Consider the following 21,205-nt stretch of genomic DNA (forward strand, 5'->3'; position numbering starts at 1 on the left):
ATTGATACACTAAACATGTATTTAATATTAATACAAAAACATGTATTTAATTTTAATAAACTAAACATATTTAATATTAATACACTAAACATGTATTTAATATTTATACACTAAACATGTATTTAACATTTATACACTAAACATGTATTTAATATGAATACACTAAACATGTTTTTAATATTAATACAAAAACATGTATTTAATTTTAATAAACTAAACATATATTTAATATTAATACATTTTGGGCTCCAGAGTACTGGAGCCTGAACGGAAAATGCTCTATAGCCCGCAGACTTTTTTTGGGCTTTGGGAATCACTAATAAGCCGGAGTCCTTTGAACGCAGATTTCTTGCCGGGACATATGGTACAATACAATCGGCAAGATAGGATGGAGCTAGACCGTGTAGTATTTTATACGTAAGTAGTAAAACCTTAAAGTCACATCTTAAGTGCACAGGAAGCCAGTGCAGGTGAGCCAGTATAGGTATATATGTATGTATATATGTATATAAAGGTATATACAGTATAGGTATATATGTATGTATATATGTATATAAAGGTATATACAGTATAGGTATATATGTATGTATATATGTATATAAAGGTATATACAGTACAGGTATATATGTATGTATATATGTATATAAAGGTATATACAGTACAGGTATATATGTATGTATATATGTATATAAAGGTATATACAGTACAGGCGTAATGTGATCAAACTTTCTTGTTCTTGTCAAAAGTCTAGCAGCCGCATTTTGTACCAACTGTAATCTTTTAATGCTAGACATGGGGAGACCCCAAAATAATACGTTACAGTAATCGAGGCGAGACGTAACAAACGCATGGATAATGATCTCAGCGTCTTTAGTGGACAGAATGGAGCAAATTGTAGCGATATTACGGAGATGAAAGAAGGCCGTTTTAGTAACGCTTTTAATGTGTGCCTCAAAGGAGAGAGTTGGGTGGAAGATAATACCCAGATTCTTTACCGTGTCGCCTTGTTTAATTGTTTGGTTGTCAAATGTTAGAGTTGTATTATTAAATAGAGTTCGGTGTCTAGCAGGACCGATAATCAGCATTTCCGTTTTTTTGGCATTAAGTTGCAAAAAGTTAGCGGACATCCATTGTTTAATTTCATTAAGACACGCCTCCAGCTGACTACAATCCGGCGTGTTGGTCAGCTTTAGGGGCATGTAGAGTTGGGTGTCATCAGCATAACAGTGAAAGCTAATACCGTATTTGCGTATGATGTCACCTAGCGGCAGCATGTAGATGCTGAAGAGTGCAGGGCCAAGGACCGAACCCTGGGGAACTCCACACGTTACCTTAACGTAGTCCGAGGTCACATTGTTATGGGAGACACACTGCATCCTATCAGTAAGATAAGAGTTAAACCAAGACAGGGCTAAGTCTGACATACCAATTTGTGTTTTGATACGTTCTAATAAAATATTATGATCGACAGTATCGAAAGCAGCGCTAAGATCGAGGAGCAGCAACATAGATGACGCATCAGAGTCCATCGTTAGCAATAGATCATTAGTCATTTTTGCGAGGGCTGTCTCCGTGGAGTGATTTGCCCTGAAACCGGATTGAAAGGTTTCACATAGATTGTTAGACGCTAAGTGTTCATTTAGCTGCTCCGCAACAATTTTTTCGAGGATTTTTGAAATAAAGGGAAGGTGAGACACCGGTCGGTAGTTTACCATGAGGTCAGGATCGAGGTTAGGTCTTTTAAATAGAGGATGAATAACCGCTTTTTGGGATGCTAGGGGAACAGTGCCCGAGGAGAGTGATAAGTTTATAATATTTAGCACTGATGGACCTAAAAATACAAAGAGCTCCTTGATCAGTTTCCCAGGAAGAGGGTCAAGTAAACATGTTGTCTGTTTTATTCCATTTACACGTTGTAACAATTCCTCTAATGTTATTTCCTCAAAACGAGAGAAACTATTTTGGAGGGCAGTATCCGCCGTATATACAATCGTGTCAGTGTTAATAGAACCCCGTTGTAGCTGGGACGCATTGTCTTTAATCTCCTTTCTAATGACTTCAATTTTCTTACTAAAGAATTGCATAAAGTCATCAGCTGAGTGGGTGGAGCTACTGGAAGGGGTCCCTTGTTGGGTTAGCGATGCTACCGTACTAAACAAAAATTTAGGATCGTTTTTATTACGGTGGATAAGATTTGAGTAATATTTAGCTTTAGCTAAGGTAAGCATGTGTTTATAAGTTATTAAACTATCACTCCATGCTTGATGGTGCACCTCAAGTTTAGTTGTGCGCCATTTGCGTTCCAGCTTTCTACATAATAATTTCTGAGCTCTAGTTTCTTCTGTAAACCACGGGGTACGCTTTTTTGGAGCCTTTTTTAACTTTAGCGGTGCTATGTTATCAATGGTTTCGCGCAGGGCGTCGTTAAAGTTGTTAGTGAGGTTATCAATAGAGCCCACATACTTTGGGAATGGTGCCATTACCGAGGGCAGTAGGTCAGCAAGAGTTGTCGTTGTGGCCGCATTAATGTTGCGGCTGCTATAGCAGTTATTATTATTATTAGTTTGACGAACATGCGTCTGAACCTCGAATTTTATAAGGTAATGATCGGACAATACTTTAGTATACGGGAGTATCGTAACTTTGGAAACGGTGATACCCCTGACAAGCACTAGGTCTATCGTATTACCGTTGCGATGCGTGGGTTCATTTATTATTTGTGTGAGACCACAGCTATCAATTATAGTCTGGAGCGCTACGCACGGTGGGTCCGATGGGGTATTCATATGGATTATTAATCATATTAATCATGTATTTAATATTCATACACTAAACACATATGTAGTATTTGTGCACTAAACATGTATTTATTATACACTAAACATGTATTTAATATTCATACACTAAACATGTATTTTAATATTTATACAATAAACATGTATTTAACATTAATACAACAAACATAGATTTAATATTAATACACTAAACATGTATTTAATATTAATACACTAAACATGTATTTAATATTCATACACTAAACATGTATTTAATATTTATACACTAAACATGTATTTAATATTCATACACTAAACATGTATTTAATATTAATACACTAAACATGTATTTAATATTAATACACTAAACATGTATTTAATATTAATACACCAAACATGTATTTAATATTTATACACTAAACATGTATTTAATATTAATACACTAAACATGTATTTAATATTCACACACTAAACATGTATTTAATATTCATACACTAAACATGTATTTAATATTATTACACTAAACATGTTGTGGAGAGGGGCGTGTCCTACGCGTCCCCTGAGGGCGAGGTGTTGCAGGGGCCGGCCACGAAGCAGCAGACAGGTGAGCAGATACCTCAGCTGGAGCGAGTCATCTAATCACCTGTCCCCTTTATCAGCAGCCTTGGAGATTTTCAGAGGGGAGATGATGAGAGTGACGGAGGAAAAAGAACACACAGCGAGAGACAGTGGACATATTGGAGAGCAATGGACTGATGCAGGTGTATGTACTGCAAGTCATTAAAGAGTGTGATTCACTGAGGCCCAGTGTGGTCATTCCAGCCAAGCAATGGGGGATCTGGGAAAGAGTCCTCCCACACATGTATTTAATATTCATGCACTTAGCACGTTTTTAATATACATATATTAAACAGTTGTTTAATTAATACTTATACACTAAACATGTAAAGGAGGAATTGGAAGTCTGGGACACTAAATAAGGCACACTTGGAAGTAATGAAGTTCTTTGTGTGTGCAGTTGCAGCAGAAGTCCACAGGAGGGCGCACGTTCCCTCTTGATAAGTCTGGTCTCTCTTTCTCTCTCTCTCTCTCACTCTCTCTCTCTCTCTCTCTAGCGTGCTCTTCCCCCCCAGTCCTTGTCTAGTTTTACAGCCCAGCCCTATTGGCCATTTTTTTTTTTTCCACATAAGCTAGGTTTCTCATACTCTTATATTTATACACTAAACATGTATTTAATATTCATACACGAAACGTGTATTTAATATTCATAAACTAAAAATGTATTTAATATTTGTACACTAAACATGTATTTCATATTATACACTAAACATTTATTTAATATTTATACACTAAACAGGTATTTAATATTCATACATTAAACAGTTATTTGATTAAAATGTATACACTAAATAAATTTTTAATATTCATATATTAAACAGTTGTTTAATTAATACTTATACACTAAACATGTAAAGGAGGAATTGGAAGTCTGGGACACTAAATAAGGCACACTTGGAAGTAATGAAGTTCTTTGTGTGTGCAGTTGCAGCAGAAGTCCACAGGAGGGCGCACGATCCCTCTTAATAAGTCTGGTTCTCTCTCTCTCTCCCTCTCTCTCTCTCTCTCTCTCTCTCTCTCTCTCTCTCTCTCTGTCTCTCTCTGTCTGTCTCTCTCTCTCTCTCTCTCTCCCTCCCCCCCACATATTGACCATTTCCCTATTGTTTTACAGCCCAGCCCTATGGTTTTTTTTTTTTCAAATTACTGTTTTTTTAATTGATTTCTATTTGATGTCTTTTGCAATATATATTGACATCGTTTTATCGGCCAGCTCTATCGGCTTGTTTCCATTTTCTTCAGTTGTTTTCTCTCCATGTGTCATGTTATGTATTGGTTTAGTTTAACGGCCCAGCTCTTTAGGGATTTTTTTTCAGAAATAATATTTTTTGAATTGATCTTTTTCGATAATTATCGATATCGTTTCATCGCTCAGCCCTATTGGCCTTTTTCCTTTTTTTATTCAATTTTTTTGTAATTATATATATTTTTTACATAGGTTAGGTTTCTCATACACTTATATTCATGCACTAAACATGTTTTTACTATTTATACACTAAACAGGTATTTAATATTTATACACTACACAAGTTTTTAATTTTCATAAATTAAACAGTTGTTTAATGAATACTTATACGCTAAACATGTAAAGGAGGAATCGGAAGTCTGGGACACTAAATAAGGCACAACGGGAGGTGCCCCCCCCCTCCAACGCCCCCTTTGTATCCAGCAGTTTCAACTCACCACCACACCCCTAAGTGCACCACTGATTCATCAGGACCGCAACAGACAATCTTCTGGCCCAGCCAAGGGGCCCAGGTTGGACTGTGTGTGTGTGTGTGATTGGTTTAGTGTGGGTTGTTCAAATGGGGAGGTAGTGTGTGAGTGGGGAAGAGTGTATGAGTGTAATCAATGTCTGATTATTGTATTTTAATCCGGTTATTGTAAAGTAAATTGTTCAACTTTATAAGCCGTCTCCTCTCGCTCTCTCTTAGAGTAGATTCTTACATAAATATTGAATAATTCGAGTCATCCCAATAAGGTCAAATACAGTCCTTTACAGGCTCCCGTACAACGGTATTATATATATATATATATATATATATATAAATATAAATGTGGAAAATGTGGGTGAATGTGGAAGTAGTGTCAAAGCGCTTTGAGTACCTTGAAGGTAGAAAAGCGCTGTACAAGTACAACCCATTTATCATTTATATACATACATACCCCGCCTTCCACCCGATTGTAGCTGAGATAGGCTCCAGCACCCCCCGCGACTCCGAAAGGGATAAGCTGTAGAAAATGGATGGATGGATATACCGTATTTCCTTGAATTGCCACTGGGGCACTAATTAATTTAAAACTTCTTCTCACTTCTGCACTTACCAAAAGCATGCGGTAAAAGTAAGCATGTAACTTAGATATGTAAAAGCGCTTTGTGTCACTAGTGAAAAGCGCTGTATAAATATAATTCATTTCACTAATTCACACGATTGATGATCATTCATTTTTAAATGGTGGTGTTAAAAAGCAAATAAATCTCCATCTTTAGTGATAAATGTGTCCCCCGGATGAACATGTGTCACAAACATTGTATTAGATGATATGTGGATGTTGTGCTTACTTGGACTGTGATGAAGCTGTGAGGACTCAGGTGGTTTGTCTTCATGCTCTTCAGTCTTCACAGAGACAACAGTCAGTGGAAACTTGCTGACATCAGCCTCCTCCTGCCCTACAGGACACTCTCCCTCCTGACTGATCCACACTTCCTCCTCTTCCTCTTTAATGTGGGGGGGCTGTGGATCCTCCTGCTGCTGAAGGGGACGTTCTTCTTGACGAGCGTTCATCTGTTGGACGTCCGCAAGACAACACAAACAAACTTCAGCTCAGATGTGTCAAATATTTTTTAGTCTATCAAATATAATATTTTCCAAGTGGACTGACACCACTTTGTAGTGATGTTCTTCTACACATGGAATAATCATCAGTTATTGATTATTATGAATTGTGTCATTGATCCTGTTTTCTGCATTTACATTAATTACTGATTAAAAAGTAACAACTTACAGAAATGTTTAATGTCTTTAAGCGTGACTGTAATATACAACAAAAAACAGTTAAAGTATTAAATAAGTCAATATAATTCTCATAGAGAACATATAAAATACACTCCTCAAAAAAAAAAACGCTCGCATTTGCTACAAAGGCCTGCTAGCGGGCTAAAGCTAGCACGTTAGCTTCGAACAACATATGAGGTAAATAAGATAAATAATATGAAAATATATCATGTATATTACCTCATAAGCCGCGTGTACAAGAGAGGAGTGGAATATATTCTTCCTATTGTTACACCAGCAACTCTTTTTTGTCTTCTGTGGCCGGGCGAAGGAAGTGTGCACCACTCACTATTGTCCCAGTGAAACACGTGTTTGAAGGAAGTGTGCACCACTCACTATTGTCCCAGTGAAACACGTGTTTGAAGGAAGTGTGCACCACTCACTATTGTCCCAGTGAAACACGTGTTTGAAGGAAGTGTGCACCACTCACTATTGTCCCAGTGAAACACGTGTTTGAAGGAAGTGTGCACCACTCACTATTGTCCCAGTGAAACACGTGTTTGAAGGAAGTGTGCACCACTCACTATTGTCCCAGTGAAACACGTGTTTGAAGGAAGTGTGCACCACTCACTATTGTCCCAGTGAAACGCGTGTTTGAAGGAAGTGTGCACCACTCACTATTGTCCCAGTGAAACACGTGTTTGAAGGAAGTGTGCACCACCTACTATTGTCCCAGTGAAACACGTGTTTGAAGGAAGTGTGCACCACTCACTAGTGTCCCAGTGAAACACGTGTTTGAAGGAAGTGTGTACCACTCACTATTGTCCCAGTGAAACACGTGTTTGAAGGAAGTGTGCACCACTCACTATTGTCCCAGTGAAACACGTGTTTGAAGGAAGTGTGCACCACTCACTATTGTCCCAGTGAAACACGTGTTTGAAGGAAGTGTGCACCACTCACTATTGTCCCAGTGAAACACGTGTTTGAAGGAAGTGTGCACCACTCACTATTGTCCCAGTGAAACACGTGTTTGAAGGAAGTGTGCACCACTCACTATTGTCCCAGTGAAACACGTGTTTGAAGGAAGTGTGCACCACTCACTATTGTCCCAGTGAAACACGTGTTTGAAGGAAGTGTGTACCACTCACTATTGTCCCAGTGAAACACGTGTTTGAAGGAAGTGTGCACCACTCACTATTGTCCCAGTGAAACACGTGTTTGAAGGAAGTGTGCACCACTCACTATTGTCCCAGTGAAACACGTGTTTGAAGGAAGTGTGCACCACTCACTATTGTCCCAGTGAAACACGTGTTTGAAGGAAGTGTGCACCACTCACTATTGTCCCAGTGAAACACGTGTTTGAAGGAAGTGTGCACCACTCACTATTGTCCCAGTGAAACACGTGTTTGAAGGAAGTGTGCACCACTCACTATTGTCCCAGTGAAACACGTGTTTGAAGGAAGTGTGCACCACTCACTATTGTCCCAGTGAAACACGTGTTTGAAGGAAGTGTGCACCACTCACTATTGTCCCAGTGAAACACGTGTTTGAAGGAAGTGTGCACCACTCACTATTGTCCCAGTGAAACACGTGCTTGAAGGAAGTGTGTACCACTCACTATTGTCCCAGTGAAACACGTGCTGGGCCAACATTTGTTCCGCGGTTGAGAACACCTCGATGACGTCACACAGGAGGAAGCACAAAACAAGATGGCGTCTGGCGGAGACTACGTTGTTTTGGTTATTATGGTTTCTAGGTCTTAATTACAACGTACATGTGCACATGTGTGTCGTTTAACAGAGTAAACGTCGTTATTAATTGTTTGTATGCGGATACATTAGTCTGTGTGCACTTTGACGTGCTAGCCTAGCCTGCTGGTTAGCTTAGCTTGTTAGCTGCTAACAAAGAGAGGCGGAAGTGATCGACACATCAAAGCAGAGATCCAATGTAAGTGTAAAGTGTTTTTATTGTGTGAAAATGTCTACATTACAAATGATGTGAGTGTTGCTGACTCAGCAACTAACTGCTGCCGTTGAAGAAATATTTGTGATGTTAGAAAAAAAAACAACAATAGCAAATTACAAAAGAGGAGAAGGAGCGACAACATCAACAACTGGACACTGTTTTAAAGAAACATCAAGTTGTGTTACACATCAGTCCATCTTCTTCTGCTTATCGGAGGTCGAGTCGTGGGGGCAACAGCCTAAGCAGGGAAACCCAGACTTTCCTCTCCCCAGCCACTTCGTCTAGCTCTTCCCGGGGGATCCCGAGGCGTTCCCAGGCCAGCCGGGAGACAGTCTACAAAACGTGTCCTGGGTCTTCTCCGTGGCCTCCTGCCGACTGGACGTGCCCTAAACACCTCCCTAGGGAGGCATTCGGGTGGCATCCTGACAAGATGCCCAAACCACCTCATCTGGCTCCTCTCGATGTGGAGGAGCAGCGGCTTTACTTTGAGTTCCCTTCGGATGGCAGAGCTTCTCACCCTATCTCTAAGGGAGAGACCCGCCACACGGCAGAGGAAACTCATTTCGTCTGCGGGATGGAAGGTGACGGTCATTCAGTGTTGGTTTCCGGCCATGTCGCTTATGTGCATATGAACAATGTAGATTCAGACAAAAAGATCATAACACATGGAGTACCCCAAGGTTCTGTACTGGGGCCAAAATTGTTTTTACTGTATATTAATGATATTTCCAAAATACTCAAAAAACTCAACTGTATTCTTTTTGCTGATGATACAAGTCTGTACTGTTCTGGGCAAGACCTTGACCAACTCCTAGAGACTGTAGAGATTGAACTCCACATACTAAAGCAATGGTTTGATGCCAATAAATTATCAATCAACCTAAATAAAACTAAATATATAATTTTTGGAAATAGGAAAAATAACATACAGCGTCATATAAGAATTGATGATATGGAGATAGAAAGGGTGTATTTAATAACATTTTTGGGAATCTATATAGATGATAAATTAAATTGGAAACTGTACATAAATATACTTAAGACAAAGATGGCAAAAAATATTGCTATGTTACATAAAATTTAAAACTCTGTAAATCAAAAGGCTCCTATCATGTTATATAATTCTTTCATACTCCCATATCTTAATTATTGTGTTGAAATCTGGGGAAACAATCACAAATCAAACATCAACTCTATATTTTTACTTCAAAAGAAAGCGATTAGAATTGTAACTTATGCGAATTATCATGACCATACCAATGCTCTGTTCATTCAATTAAAAACATTAAAACTGCACCATCTTGTTGACCTCAATACTACTATTGTGGCTTTCAAAGCTCATAACCACATGCTGCCTGGGTGTCTACAAGTGAGATTTAAACCCAGAGAGAATCCCTATGACCTCAGAGGTTCAGCTTTCTTTCAGAAAGCAAAAATAAGAACAAGCTTAAAAAGTAGATGTGTTTCTGTTAGAGGAGTTCAACTGTGGAACAGCTTGGATGATTCCTTAAAATGTTCCAGTTCCATTCACACATTGAAAAAACACTTTAAGACCGATGTCTTGAAAAAATATATCACTCTTGAATTAACATTGTAGTTAATACTACGATTAATGTTAATTAAAAATTAAACATGAGATATAAATAATAATAGAAGTACAATTGTTTGTGTATATTGTATATATAATTAGTGCAAAGGTCTATATGTACACAGGGATATTTCACATGCCTGTACTGTGTATAAAATTGAACTACGTTCATGTTGTTTATGATGTTGTTTATAATGTTGTTTAAAATGTGTATTTATAATATGTTGTGCAAAGGACTTTTTATAACTTTCGGAAGTTTATTTTGTACTTGAATTTGTTTATAGGGTTAGGCGCAATAAGTGTTTAACTTCAGCCTAAACCCTTTCGGTCTGTAACATTTTTCATTTTCAATCTATGAATGTACAACTTTTTATTTTCAATCTATGAATGTACAACTGTTTTTTTTTGCTTTGTTGACCATTGACCGAAGAACAATAAACTTGAAACTTGAAACTTGGAGTGATTTCTCCAGATTCTCTGAACCTTTTGATGATATTATGGAGCGTAGATGTTGAAATCCCTACATTTTTTGCAATTGCACTTTGAGAAACGTTGTTCTTAAACTGTTTGCTCACGCGGTTGTGGACAAAGGGGTGTACCTCGCCCCATTGTATTCCGTTTATATTTACATCTAACACAACTTCCCAAAGGGTATTTTATATATATATATATATATATATATATATATATATATATATATATATATATATATATATATATATATATATATATATATATTGATTTATGTATATATGTTCAATTTAACAGATGGGATTGATTGAATGCCCTGAGAATTTTTCTGGACATTCTTTTGTAATTGCCACAAAATAATGTGTAGTATTTTGTTAATTTCTTGCCAAAAGTATTTTAATTTTATAAATATTTTCAAAGCAGAATATGGACCTGAGGGCCCTCTGGCCCCCCATGGGGGACCCGTAAAATCTGTGCCTCTTAAGACCTCACTGTTGGCTTTGTAGGCTCATGTTACTTCTCAACTAGTCAAAGTTGATGCTAATCGACCTGTTTCTTCTCCTTTTTACTGAATGTGAAAGCAAAAGTGAGTCCACAAATAACCCAATCATAAAGCAGAATCGAAAATTAAATCTGAATTGGTCAAATCTTATCTATTTCCATCCCAGCATGTGTTTGTCTTCTTGTGTCCTGCAGACGTCTGTGAAAAATATCGCCCACCTGAGCAGCAGGAGGGGTCCTCCAGTATGGAGCAGAAGAAGCCACAGTACTTCCACGTGAAAGAAGAGGAGCCACAGCCCCCTACTTTAAAGTGGAGGAAAAACAGCGGCTGTCCCCCCACTTCATAGAGGAAGAGAAGAGACACCTCATCAGTGTGACGAGTGAAGGTGATGAGGTCAAAGGTGAGGGTGAGGAGGAGAGAGAGGCGGAGCCTCCAAGCAGCGGCTTAGCAGAAGCTGATGGAGACCACTGTGGAGGATCACAAGCAGACAAGCTCTTAGCTCCACTATCAGATAGTGAGGACACAACGTCACACTCTCCTGACACTGATGATGAAGACTCTAAAGATGATAAGACATGTCACACTGACAACACTCACTTCACATCTTCTCACTGTCACAAAACGTTTAAATACAATTGTCATCTGAAAAGGCACACGAGTACACACACCGGAGAGAAACCTTTTTCCTGCTCAGAATGTGGTAGAGATTTTAGACTAAAACACATGCTAAAAGTACACATGAGAATACACACTGGAGAAAAACCTTTTTTATGTTCAATCTGCGGTAAAGATTTTACTCACAGGCACGATTTGAAAGTACACATGAGAATACACACTGGAGGAAAACCATTTTCCTGCTCAGAATGTGATAAAAGTTTTGCAATAAATCAAAGTTTAAAAGTACACATGAGAACACACACGGGAGAAAAAAAAAACGTTTTCATGTTCAATCTGCAGTAAAGATTTTTCTCAAAAGCACAGTTTGAAAGCACATATGAGAATACACACTGGAGAAAAACATTTTATCTGTTCAGTATGTGGTAAAAGTTATATAGAAAAACAGCAATTAAAATCACACATGGGATCGCACTCTGGTGAAATCCATACTCCTGTTCGAGCTGCAACAAAAGCTTTCATCACCTAAACACTCTTACATTACACATGAGAAGACACACATGAGAGAAAGTGTTGAGTTGCAGTGTGTGTGGTGAAAGATTGTCTTCTAAGTACCAGTGTAAGAAACACAAGTGTGCTGGTGAGAACAGCAGCAGCAAATGAAACTGCAGGATTTGAAATAAACTGTCCAGACTTTCATTTGGACTTTCTAACAACATCAGCACATATAACATGTGTGACATCATTGTTGTGTGTGTAACAATCTTTTTAATATGATTCTAACATTTATAGATTAGACACTAAAATGAACAGAACAATTTGACTGAAAGGGTGAGAATAAACAGTATATAAAATATGTTACATACAATAAACATTGTATGTGTATATATTCATAATTCACTTTTATACTTATTCAGAATAGTGTTTTATATGTTTTTATTAAATAATGAAGTGTTACATGTTTTATTTTCTAATTGTAGATGATTGCATAGATGAACTCCTTTATATGATGTACATATTTGTTTTACATGTGTTCATACCTTTGCTTTTGAGTACACATAAATCCCTCTTAGTTCATATTTACTGGTTCACATCTGAAACATCTTCTGGACCACTTCTGGAAGCATATTAATATTTACTTTATACATCATTTGATCCGTTGCATTTATACAAAAACATTTACTTTTAAAATGTGTGACTTTATGAATCATTTGTTGGCTCTCAATAATCCATTCTATTAGTTGTCTTTATTACTTTCCTGTGTAATATGAATATTGTGGTGTGATTGTTTTATATGTATGTCCCCAGACTTTTATGCAATAAACAATGTATGTTTCAACTGAAGTTGGGTTCAATAATTGTAGTTCAAATTGGAAGGATGTATTTTATTCTCTTTAGTATTGCACTCCATTTTTTTCATGTTTTCTTTATATGACTTACATGTAGTGTCCAGCTTACTTCATCATCTATATTAACTCATAAAAATGTGATGACCTTTACTCTTTTCATTTCAATATCGTCCGTCATAATTTGTGTTTTACATTTTTACAGTCTCCAAAAATTATATATTTAGTTTTATTGATGTTTAGTGACAGTTTATTGATATGCAGCCATCTTTTTATGGACAAGTTCTCTCTGGATAAAATAAAATGTGGGTTGAATCAAGCGGTAATGAAGATTATTATATACATAATTACACTCAGTAGTGACAATTAAAGACATTTTCATCCTGTTCATTTGAGCAAAGAAAAAGAGTAAAGTGTAATATTGTAAACAATAGAATAATGTTAATGTCAGCAGTCAATATTCCAACATTATGAAGCTGAGCTATGGTAAAAAACATATTCAGCATTGAAGGCTTTATGAGAGTAATGTAATTATAACAATCAGGAAAACTTTATTAATCCCCAAGGGGAAATTAAAATGTTCAGCACTATTATAAACATGTGAATATTAAAAGAGATAATGTATGATATTAATACCATAATAAAGTGGTACGTTTGGGGATGTGTAATATTGTTTGTATGAACAGCCTGAATGTTTTCATGCTGGAATAGTTTTAATTAGTAGAGAGTGGGGGAAAATGAGGCAGTAATGATAATAATGGTTTGTTTTAAGCCTGTTTATGAATAATTAAAGATAATTAAAAGGCCAAATGTAGCTTACATCCTCAGTGAGCTGAACTCCAGCAGTAAAGATGAGAGAAATAATGTGGAAAGGTCAGAAGTCAAATGTTTCTTCAGGTAATACATGGAGCCTCTGCTGCCACCCAGCGGCCGTTGGAAAGAATGCATACATTTTGTTTTGATGTCCTTAAAGGCCTACTGAAAGCCACTACTAGCGACCACGCAGTCTGATAGTTTATATATCAATGATGAAATATTAATATTGCAACACATGCCAATACGGCCTTTTTAGTTTACTAAATTGCAATTTTAAATTCCGCGCAAAGTGTCCTGTTGCAAACGTCGCGGTATGATGACGAGTGCGCGTGACATCACGGATTGTAGCGGACATTTTGTTCCAGCCCTGATCCCAGCTATAAGTCGTCTGCTTTAATCGCATAATGACACAGTATTCTGGACATCTGTGTTGCTGAATCTTTTGCGATTTGTTCAATGAATAATGGAGACGTCAAAGAAGAAAGATGTAGGTGGGAAGCGGTGTATTGTGGCTGCCTTTAGCAACACAAACACAGCCGGTGTTTCCTTGTTTACATTCCCGAAAGATGACGGTAAAGCTTTACTATGGAACAGAGCGGTCAAGCGAACACGGTTCCCTACCACATGTCCAACGGCAGGTTTCGGTGAGAAAATTGTGGTAATAAGTTGGCTCTTACTGTAGACATGAGCGGAGAGCTTGCGTCATTCCTCGTGCACCTGTCAAAGAGGCAGCTGCAGACTCTCTTGCCTCCTCCGACCGGCCGCCCCAGAACATGGGATGCTTCCACCGTGGAGGAGGGGGAAGAAAAAAAATCTCAGGCCGGCCCCAACGGCTGCCTTCGCTTTGCCTCAGAGACACTGGCGGTCACCACACCCGTGGCCACACCCCTCCGACTTTCAGGTACAACCATATAATCTCACTAAAACACTAGTAACACAATAAGCAGATAAGGGATTTTCCAGAATTAACCTAGTAAATGTGTCTAATAACATCTGAATCGCTCCCACTGCCCTCGTCTTTTTTTTTTCTAGGCCTTCCTTCTCAGTTTCCTCATCCACGAATCTTTCATCCTTGCTCAAATTAATGGGGAAATTGTCGCTTTCTCGGTCCGAATACCTCTAGCTGCTGGTGGCCATGATTGTAAACAATGTTCAGATGTGAGGAGCTCCACAACCCGTGACGTCACGCGCGCATAGTCTGCTACTTCCGGTACAGGCAAGGCTTTTTTATTAGCGACCAAAAGTTGCGAACTTTATCGTCTGTTCTCTACTAAATCCTTTCAGCAAAAATATGGCAATATGGCGAAATGATCAAGTATGACACATAGAATGGACCTGCTATCCCCGTTTAAATAAGAACATCTCATTTCAGTAGGCCTTTAAAGCTGCTTTTTACTTGTAGTCCTGTTTGTGTCCAAGTCTGTAGTGTGGGACATAGTACAAAAGGAGGACAATCTGTCGATAGCCTGTTGAGGGCAGCAATATACCTAAGATATACTACAAGTCTGCTGGAAATAGAAAGAAGAAGAAGAAGAAGTAGAAGGAAAAAGCAAGATGGCGTTTGATGGAGAATGTCTAAACGTTGGCATTCTAGTTCTGTATTTTTAATCAGTGCATACATGTGCACATATATGTCCTTTAATAGAGTAAACATCCTCAATAATTGTTTGTATCCAAATAGCGAATACCGGGCCAGGACATTGGCTTCATTGCAAGTGGACTTTAATTTACATTTACAAGTTACAATGGGATTTCAAAAATAAATATACATCGTCACATCTTTTATGATGATTGTGAAGGATAGAAAAAATTCCCCCCCAAAAATTGCAGTTCCCCTCTAAATTCAAACGATTAAATTTAAAACTTAACGTTTATGAGCATTAACTTATGAAGCCTATCTGGATGAGAGGACCAGTTGTGATGGATTGAATGCCCTGAGAATAAAATGTTGTGCTTACTTGGACTGTGATGAAGCTGTGAGGACTCAGGTGGTTTGTCTTCATGCTCTTCAGTCTTCACAGAGACAACAGTCAGTGGAAACTTGCTGACATCAGCCTCCTCCTGCCCTACAGGACACTCTCCCTCCTGACTCATCCACACTTCCTCCTCTTCCTCTTTCATGTGGGGGGGCTGTGGATCCTCCTCTTCCTCTTTAATGTGAAGGGGCTGCTGGACGTCTGTTGGGTAAATAAGTAAATAAGATAAAGAGGGAATAGAAAAAGTTTTGGACTGACACTGCTAACACAAAGACATTATTTGTGTTCTTTCGTGTGTTGTGTTAAAAGTGTGTCTCACTTAGCTCATTAAAGGGGAACATTATCAGCAGACAACATTATCAGCAGACCTATGTAAGCGTCAATATATACCCTGATGGTGCAGAAAAAAAGACCATATGTTTTTTGAACCGATTTCCGAACTCTAAAAGGGTGAATTTGGCGATTTAAACGCCTTTCAATTGATAGCCTGTCGGAGCCATGACCTTTCACCCGTGACGTCACAACATGAAGCGATCTGCTATTTTCTCAATCTTATTACACGCACCAAGTCAAATCAGCTCTGTTATTTTCAGTTTTTTTGACTGTTTTCCCGCACCTTGGAGACATCATGCCTCGTCGGTGTGTTGTCGGAGGGTGTAACAACACCAACAGACGGATTCAAGTTGCACCAGTGGTCAAAAGATGCAAAAGTCCCTCGTTTGTTCCGCACACTTTACCGACGACAGCTATGCTACCAGAGAGCTGGCAAGAATGTGTGGATATCCTGCGACACTCAAAGCAGATGCATTTCCAACGATAAAGTCAAAGATATCTGCAATATTGGAAAATAGACCATCACTGAATCTGCCTGAGTGCTTGAGCTATTCAGGGTTTGACGGCAGTCTGTTCCCGCAGACGAGCGAGGTAAACCCCCTGGATGTCTTGGCTAAGACGTGATTTATGCCACTTCTTTTTCTGTCTCATTTTGTCCACCAAACTTATAACGTTGTGCATGAATGCACAAAAGGTGAGTTTTGTTGATGTTATTGACTTATGTGGAGTGTGCTAATCAGACATATTTGGTCACGGTAGGACTGCAAGCTAATCGATGCTAACATGCTGTTTAGGCTGGCTGTATGTACATATTGCATCATTATGCCTCATTAGTAGCTACATTTGCATCCAACCTTTCCCTCCACCCACATTTAATGCCAAACAAACACATACCAATCGTTGGTTAGAAGGCGATCGCCGAATTCGTCCGCGCTTCCTCCCGTGCCGCTGTCTGTCGTGATATGGCTCAATAGCTTCAGTTTCTTCTTCAATTTCGTTTTCGCTACCTGCCTCCACACTCCAACCATCCGTTTCAATACATGCGTAATCTGTTGAATTGCTTACGCTGCTGAAACCCGAGTCTGAATTTGAGCTACTATCGCTATACCTTTTTGTGCTATCCGCCATGTTTGTTTATGGTGGTTTCACGCTGTGACGTCACAGGATAATGGACGGGTGGATATACCGATGGTGAAAATCAGGCACTTTGAAGCCGTTTTTCAGGATATGGCGTGATGGGTAAAATTTTCAGAAAAACTTCGAAAAATAAAATAAGCCACTGGGAACTGATTTTTATTGGTGTTGACCCTTCAGAAATTGTGATGATGTTCCCCTTTAAAGAATCATATAACAGGCATATCCTGGGCAGCTATACGGAGGTCTGTACTACAGCGTTGTATTAAAATGACTATTTCCATCTCCAACATGAAAGTGAGTGTCGCTAACACTACTGCACACAGGAAAACATGTGGAGGAGAATTGCAAGTAGCCGAAACAAAGATTGTGAATGAGTGACAAGAGGCTGACTGTGTTGATGTAAGTCTACTGTGGAATAAACATGCTCAGGTGCTGAGAGGGATGCACAGAGTGAGACCTCTTAGTCCAGTTTAAAATCCACAGACCAAGAAGGAAACATATGGACAAAGCAACTTATTGATGAGGGCAAGAATGAAATCATTAGGTTTTTATTCATTTGTATCGGTAGCAGCCTATGATTGCATGAATATTTTAATCAATCAATCAATGTTTACTTATATAGCCCTAAATCACTAGTGTTTCAAAGGGCTGCACAAACCACTACCACATCCTCGGTAGGCCCACATAAGGGCAAGGAAAACTCACACCCAGTGGGACATCGGTGACAATGATGACTATGAGAACATGATACTGTGATACTGATGATACTGATGATACTGATGACTATGAGAACATATGAGAACATGATACTGTGAAAGATCAATCCATAATGGATCCAACACAGTCGCGAGAGTCCAGTCCAAAGCGGATCCAACACAGCAGCGAGAGTCCCGTTCACAGCGGAGCCAGCAGGAAACCATCCCAAGCGGAGGCTGATCAGCAGCGCAGAGATGTCCCCAGCCGATACACAGGCGAGCAGTACATGGCCACCGGATCGGACCGGACTCCCTCCACAAAGGAGAGTGGGACATAGAAGAAAAAGAAAAGAAACGGCAGATCAACTGGTCTAAAAAGGGAGTCTATTTAAAGGCTAGAGTATACAAATGAGTTTTAAGGTGAGACTTAAATGCTTCTACTGAGGTAGCATCTCGAACTGTTACCGGGAGGGCATTCCAGAGTACTGGAGCCCGAAATGAAAAAGCTCTACAGCCCGCAGACTTTTTTTGGGCTTTGGGGATCACTAATAAGCCAGAGTCCTTTGAACGCAGATTTCTTGCCGGGACATATGGTACAATACAATCGGCAAGATAGGATGGAGCTAGACCGTGTAGTATTTTATACGTAAGTAGTAAAACCTTAAAGTCACATCTTAAGTGCACAGGAAGCCAGTGCAGGTGAGCCAGTATAGGTATATATGTATGTATATATGTATATAAAGGTATATACAATACAGGCGTAATGTGATCAAACTTTCTTCTTCTTGTCAAAAGTCTAGCAGCCGCATTTTGTACCAACTGTAATCTTTTAATGCTAGACATGGGGAGACCCGAAAATAATACGTTACAGTAGTCGAGGCGAGACGTAACAAACGCATGGATAATGATCTCAGCGTCTTTAGTGGACAGAATGGAGCGAATTTTAGCGATATTGCGGAGATGAAAGAAGGCCGTTTTAGTAACGCTTTTAATTTGTGCCTCAAAGGAGAGAGTTGGGTCGAAGATAATACCCAGATTCTTTACCGAGTCGCCATGTTTAATTGTTTGGTTGTCAAATGTTAGAGTTGTATTATTAAATAGAGTTTGGTGTCTAGCAGGACCGATAATCAGCATTTCCGTTTTTTTGGCGTTGAGTTGCAAAAAGTTAGCGGACATCCATTGTTTAATTTCATTAAGACACGCCTCCAGCTGACTACAATCCGGCATGTTGGTCAGCTTTAGGGGCATGTAGAGTTGGGTGTCATCAGCATAACAGTGAAAGCTAACACCGTATTTGCGTATGATGTCACCTAGCGGCAGCATGTAGATGCTGAAGAGTGCAGGGCCAAGGACCGAACCCTGGGGAACTCCACACGTTACCTTAACGTAGTCCGAGGTCACATTGTTATGGGAGACGCACTGCATCCTATCAGTAAGATAAGAGTTAAACCAAGACAGGGCTAAGTCTGACATACCAATTCGTGTTTTGATACGTTCTAATAAAATATTATGATCGACAGTATCGAAAGCAGCGCTAAGATCGAGGAGCAGCAACATAGATGACGCATCAGAATCCATCGTTAGCAATAGATCATTAGTCATTTTTGCGAGGGCTGTCTCCGTGGAGTGATTTGCCCTGAAACCGGATTGAAAGGTTTCACATAGATTGTTAGACACTAAGTGTTCATTTAACTGCTCCGCAACAATTTTTTCGAGGATTTTTGAAATAAAGGGAAGGTGAGACACCGGTCGGTAGTTTACCATGAGGTCAGGATCGAGGTTAGGTCTTTTAAGAAGAGGATGAATAACCGCTTTTTTGAATGGTAGGGGAAGAGTGCCCGAGGAGAGTGATAAGTTTATAATATTTAGCACTGATGGACCTAATAATACAAAGAGCTCCTTGATCAGTTTCCCAGGAAGAGGGTCAAGTAAACATGTTGTTTGTTTTATTCCATTTACACGTTGTAACAATTCCTCTAATGTTATTTCCTCAAAACGAGAGAAACTATTTTGGAGGGCAGTATCCGCCGTATAAACAATCGTGTCAGTGTTAATAGAACCCAGTTGTAGCTGGGACGCATTGTCTTTAATCTCCTTTCTAATGACTTCAATTTTCTTACTAAAGAATTGCATAAAGTCATCAGCTGAGTGGATGGAGCTACTGGAAGGAGTCCCTTGTTGGGTTAGCGATGCTACCGTACTAAACAAAAATTTAGGATCGTTTTTTTTACGGTGGATGAGATTTGAGTAATAATTAGCTTTAGCTAAGGTAAGCATGCGTTTATAAGTTATTAAACCATCACTCCATGCTTGATGGTGCACCTCAAGTTTAGTCGTGCGCCATTTGCGTTCCAGCTTTCTGCATAATAATTTCTGAGCTCTAGTTTCTTCTGTAAACCACGGGGTGCGCTTTTTTGGAGCCTTTTTTAACTTTAGCGGTGCTATGTTATCAACGGTTTCGCGCAGGGCGTCGTTAAAGTTGTTAGTGAGGTTATCAATAGAGCCCACATACTTTGGGAATGGTGCCATAACCGAGGGCAGTAGGTCAGCAAGAGTTGTCGTTGTGGCTGTATTAATGTTGCGGCTGCTATAGCAGTTATTATTATTATTAGTTTGACGAACATGCGTCTGAACCTCGAATTTTATAAGGTAATGATCGGACAATACTTTAGTATACGGGAGTATCGTAACTTTGGAAGCGGTGATACGCCTGACAAGCACTAGGTCTATCGTATTACCGTTGCGATGCGTGGGTTCATTTATTATTTGTGTGAGACCACAGCTATCAATTACAGTCTGGAGCGCTACGCACGGTGGGTCCGATGGGGTATTCATATGGATATTAAAGTCGTCCATTATGATTATATTATCGGCGTGTGTCACTAGATCAGCAACGAACTCTGAGAATTCATTGATAAAGTCCGAATAGGGCCCTGGGGGGGCGGTAGATAACAGCCAGGTGTAGAGGCAGCGGTGTGACAGACCTCATAGTAAGCACCTCAAACGATTTATATTTATTATTTATGTTAGGACTAAGGTTAAAGTTTTCGTTGTATATTAGTGCGACCCCCCCCCCCCCCCCACCCCTTTTAAGGGGACGGGCAATATGCGCATGTGTAAAGTTAGGAGGACATGACTCATTTAGCGCAAAAAAGTCATTTGGTTTAAGCCAGGTTTCACTGAGACCGATGACGTTAAGATTGTTGTCTCTGATAATATCATTAACTAGCAACGTTTTGGGAGACAATGATTTTATGTTTAAAAAACCTATATTATAGGTTGTGGAAAAACTGTGCAACAAAATAATAAAGGAAAAAATCGAAGTGGGAGAACGAAAGGGGGCAAGAGGAGTCGTGACAGGAATCCCAAGAGGAGA

This window comes from Nerophis ophidion, unplaced genomic scaffold (assembly GCF_033978795.1).
Source record: "Nerophis ophidion isolate RoL-2023_Sa unplaced genomic scaffold, RoL_Noph_v1.0 HiC_scaffold_65, whole genome shotgun sequence".
Classification (NCBI taxonomy): domain Eukaryota; kingdom Metazoa; phylum Chordata; class Actinopteri; order Syngnathiformes; family Syngnathidae; genus Nerophis; species Nerophis ophidion.